This window comes from Sorex fumeus, unplaced genomic scaffold (assembly GCF_029834395.1).
Source record: "Sorex fumeus unplaced genomic scaffold, SorFum_2.1 ptg000034l, whole genome shotgun sequence".
Taxonomy (NCBI): Eukaryota; Metazoa; Chordata; class Mammalia; order Eulipotyphla; family Soricidae; genus Sorex; species Sorex fumeus.
In genome coordinates, this window is record NW_026606091.1 from 33,386,186 (window position 1) to 33,391,478 (window position 5,293).

The 5,293-nt window shown below is 42.9% G+C and overlaps 1 pseudogene; it reads right to left on the reverse strand.

The window, feature by feature from the left end:
• Nucleotides 1–4,233: 4,233 nt before the first annotated feature.
• LOC130026771 (uncharacterized) lies at nt 4,234–4,314 on the reverse strand (annotated as a pseudogene).
• Nucleotides 4,315–5,293: the final 979 nt, after the last annotated feature.

A 5,293-nucleotide genomic window follows, 5' to 3' on the forward strand; every position in this document is an offset into this window, starting at 1 on the left:
TGGTTTTGATCTGCATCTCCCTGATGATTAATGATGTAGAACATTTTCTCATGTGCTTTTTTGCCGTTCGGATTTTTTCTTTGAGAAAGTTTCTGTTCATTTCATTGCCCCATTTTTGGATGGGGTTGAATGTTTTCTTCTTGTGGAGTTTAACCAGTATTTTGTATATCCTGGATATCAACCCCTTGTCAGATGTGTATTCGGTGAATATCCTTTCCCATTCTGTAGACTGTCTTTGTATTTGTTTCTTTGGAGGTGCAGAAGCTTCTTAGTTTAAGATAGTCCCATTTATCTATCTCTGTTTTCACTTGCTCGGCCAGTGGCGTGGCATCTTTGAAGATACCATTAGCTTCAATGTCATGGAGGGATTTGCCAACGTTATCTTCAATGCACCTTATGGTTTCTGTTCTGATGTTGAGGTCTTTAATCCATTTTGATCTTACTTTTGTACATAGTGTTAGGCAGAGTTCTGAGCCTACTTTTTTGCATGTTGCCGTCCAGTGATGCCAACACAATTTATTAAACAGGCTTTCCTTACTCCACTTCACATTACTTGCACCTTTATCAAAGATTAGATGATCATATGATTGAGGGGAGATGTCAGTGTATTCAGCCCTCTTCCATTGGTCTGCAGTTCTGCCTTTGTTCCAGTACCATGCTGTTTTAATTATTACTGCTTTGTAGTAGAGTTTGAAGTTCGGGAGGTTGATTCCTCCCATTTTCTTTTTCCCAAGAATTGCTTTAGCTATTCGTGGGGGCTTATTGTTCCATATAAATTTCAGGAGTGTTTGCTCCATTTCTTTGAAGAATGTCATGGGTATCCTTATAGAGATTGCATTGAATTTATACAATGCTTTCGGTAGTATTGCCATTTTGACAATGTTAAGTCTCCCGACCCATGAGCAGGGGATATCTTTCCATTTCCTCATGTCCTCTTTTATTTCCTGAAGTAGCGTTTTGTAGTTTTCTTTGTACAGGTCCTTTACTTCCTTAGTTAAGCTGATTCCTAGGTACTTGATTTTCTGGGGCACAATTGTGAACGGGATTGTTTTTTTCATGTTGCTTTCTTCTCTCTCACTGTTTGCGTATAGGAAAGCCATGGACTTTTGGGTATTGATTTTATAACCTGCAACTTTACTATACAGGTCTATTGTTTCTAGGAGTTTTTTGGTGGAGGTTATTGGGTTCTCTAAGTAGAGTATCATATAATCTGCGAATAGTGAGAGCTTGATTTCTTCCTTTCCTACCTGAATGCCCTTAATATCTTTTTCCTGCCTAATCGCTATTGCAAGTACTTCCAGTACTATATTGAACAGCAGTGGAGAGAGTGGGCATCCCTGTCTCGTCCCTGATCTTAGAGGGAAGGCTCTCAGTTTTTCCCCATTGAGGATGATGCTTGCTGTAGGCTTGTGGTAGATGGCTTTAATTATGTTGAGGAAAGTCCCCTCTATACCCATTTTGGCTAGGGTTTTCATCATAAAGCGGTGCTGGATCTTATCAAATGCTTTCTCTGCATCTATTGATATGATCATATGCTTTTTATCTTTTCTTTTGTTGATATGGTGGATTATGTTGATTGATTTCCGAATGTTAAACCATCCTTGCATCCCTGGGATGAATCCTACTTGGTCATGGTGTATGATCTTTTTGATGAGTAGTTGGATTCTATTTGCTAGTAGTTTGTTGAGGATCTTTGCATCTGTGTTCATCAGGGATATCGGCCTGTAATTCTCTTTCTTTGTGGTATCTCTGTCTGCTTTTGGTATCAGTGTGATATTTGCTTCGTAGAAACTGTTCGGAAGTGTTTTTGATATTCCAATTTCGTAGAAAAGCTTAAAGAGCATTGGGAGTAAGTCCTCTTTAAAGATTTGGAAGAATTCACTAGTGAATCCATCCGGGCCAGGACTTTTGTGCTTGGGGGAGACTTTTTATTACCATTTCAATTTCCTTGACGGTGATAGGTCTGTTCAGGTATTCCAGGTCTTCTTGGTTCAGCCTTGGGAGTCTGTAGGAGTCTAGGAATTTATCCATTTCCTCGAGGTTTTGATGTTCCGTGGCATAAAGCTTCTCAAAGTACTCCCTGAGGATTCTCTGAATTTCTGTGGTTTCTGTTGTAATGACCCCCTTTTCATTTCTGATTCGATTTATTAGGGTTTTCTCTCTCCCTTTCTTTGTGAGTTTTGCTAGAGGCTTATCGATCTTGTTAATTTTCTCAAAGAACCAGCTTTTGGTTTCATTGATCTTTCGGATTGTTTTTTTGTGTTTCCATCTCGTTAATCTCTGCTCTGAGTTTTATTATTTCCTTTCTCCTGTTCGGGTTGTGCTCCTTTTTTTGGTCCTTCTCCAAGCTCTTAAGCTGTGAGGTTAGGTTACTTATGTGTGCTCGCTCCTCCTTTCTGAGGAATGCTTGTAGAGCTATAAACTTTCCTCTTAACACAGCCGTTGCTATGTCCCATAAGTTTTGGTAACTCGTGTTCTCATTTTCATTCATTTCTAGGAATCTTTTGATTTCCTCTTTGATTTTCTGTCTAATCCACTCATTGTTCAATAGTGCACTGTTTAATTTCCAGGTGTTTGATATAGTTTTCTGTTTTTGTGTGTGATTTACTTCTAATTTCAGCGCATTATGGTCTGAGAAGATTGTTGATACAATCTCTACCTTCTTAATTTTATGGAGGCATGTTTTGTGGCTCAGCATATGGTCTATCTTGGAGAATGTTCCATGTATGCTTGAGAAGAATGTGTATTCAGCTTTTTGTGGATGAAGTGTCCTGTATATATCTACTAAGTCCCTTTCTTCCATTGTTTCCCTCAAATGAAGTATGTCCTTGCTAAGCTTGAGTCTGGTTGATCTATCAAGAGGTGACAAAGCAGTTCTAATGCGTTTTTTTTTTAAAAAAAAAAGCAATGGCGTCTAAGCTACTAAGATAGCCCACAGAATGGGAAAAATTATTTACCCAATACCTAGCTGATGAAAGGCTAATATCCAAGTTATATAGCACATTGGTAGAACTTTAAAAAAAAATATCTCCCAACCCCATCAAACAAATGCAGAGAGGAATAATGAACAGAAACTTCGTCAAAGAAGAAATTCAAGGGCTGGAGCGATAGTACAGTGGTAGGTTGTTGCTTTGCACGTGGCTGATCTGGGTTTGATCCCCGCCATCCTACGGGCTACACCCGCCTTGGAACCCCAAGTGTTCTGTGAGAACCAGAAGGGAGTGTACTTCCTAAAGACACCCCATGCACACCCCATCCTCCCTTTCACCTAGAGGTGGAAATCACACCCAGATCCAAGACAGACCTGAGCCAACAACCCGTCAAAGACAAATTGTGTTGGCAGAAGATCAGACAGACTGTGATGCCCGTGAGGTAAGGAGGCTGCAGACACCCATCCCAGGGCACGAAGTGACCTGCCTGAAAGTGATGTGTTCCCCCCAGGAGTCAGAAATGTTTAAACAGAATTCTTACTCACCTGTAATTCCATCTTTTACCTACCCTATCAAAATCATATTCATTTACCCCAACCTTGTCTTTCTTCCCTCTTCCTTCCCGCCCTTCTCCTCTCCCCCTCCTCCTTCCTGCCCCCTCCCTTCTCCCCTCCTCTGCCCCTTACCATTGAGGAATGGGGCTATGGGACTATGAGGCTCTGCGGCTACACAAAGCAATTGCAGACGTGCCCCCATGACAGGGATGCTGCGCACTAGGAGTGGCGAGATAACCCAAACAGAACAACATTGAGACTCGTACTCTGCAAGTAAAGAAGTTACACAGTCTCCAAGGAAGCTCAGGTAGAGAAGAGGGCACCAAATCAAGGGTGCTGGGAGGATCCTCCCAGGGTGGGAGATGCATGCTGAAAGTAGACTATAGACCAAACATGACTACCACTCAGTGCCTCTATTGCAAACCACAGCACCCAAATGGGGAGAGAGAGAACAAGGGGGAATGCACTGCCAAAGAGGCAGGGTGGGAAAGGGGGTTGGGGGGGTAGGAGGGATGCTGGGACCCGTGGTGGTGCAGGATGGGTGCTGGTAGAGGAATGGGTACTTGATCATTGTGTGACTGAAACCCAAGCACAAAAATTTGTAAGTCTACAATTGTACCTCATGGGGTTTCACTAATAAAAAAATAATAAAAAGAAAATTCTTGGATTAAAATAAAAGGTACACAGCCTCCAACACATCCATATGTGCAGGAGCAAACTCAAAACATAAAATAATAACCCAATTAAAAAATAAATCCAAATAAATAAATTTCAATTTTTAATATGAACAGATACTACACTTGATCTTAGCCAAAAGGCCGAGAAGCTCAGGGGGATGGAGTGATAGCACAGTGGTAGGGCGTTCGCCTTACAAGCGGCCAACATGGCCGACCCGAGTTCAATTCCTCCGCCCCTCTTGGAGAGCCCGACAAGCTACCGAGAGTATTCGATATGCCAAACATAGTAACAACAAAGTCTCCAATGGAGACGTTACTGGGCCCGCTTGAGCAAATCGACGATCAACGGGAGTGCCTTTACCTTTTACCTTTACCTTTTAATATGAAAATTAAGAGATCGTGGGGTCTCACCATGTTTCGTGCTTGTCCCTATCCCTCGCCGAGCGCACCCGCCCCTACCCAGTCTTTCCAGAGGGATTCAGGGCTTCATTCTTATGGTGTTTATCCGGATGCCACTCAGGTTGGAAACTGCTCCTGAACTGTTCAGTGGTTCTGAGCAAGAGATTTAGTCCACTGCTTCTTGCAAGTCAGAGGATGGGGTCCCATCCGATAAGCAGAAAGGCTGGGGTCGCAAAAGTTAGAGTGGGTTTTCACATCAAAATCTAGAGTCGCAAAACTTAGATGTGGGTTTTCACATCATAATCCCAGGGACTGTGCCATCTGGGCAATTGGTAGCCACTGGGGCCCTTTGTTAGTCATCACTGTCACCCCTGAATGGGGACCTGGAGGTAGTTTGTTTACCTTTGTGGCACAGCGAGAGATCAGAGCCCCCTACCTCAGATACAGGTATGCCCAGACCTCTGCCAATGGCCCTACCCTGGGTCAGGGCACCTAGAGCCTGGTGCCCTTTCTCAGGCACTAAGAGGATCAACTTCTATGCCTCTGGAGCCCTACTGCTGATTTTTTTAGGTTATTTGTTTTTCTTTTTTTCACTTCTAAATGCTCATTCTTCCAGGAGGTCTGGTGCCCAGCCTCAACCAAGAGCTGGAGCAGAGCCTCTGAGGCTCTCTTTCAGTCCTCTTAGACTTCTGACACTAGGACCTTATCATCTACAGACTGCAGGATGGTCCAT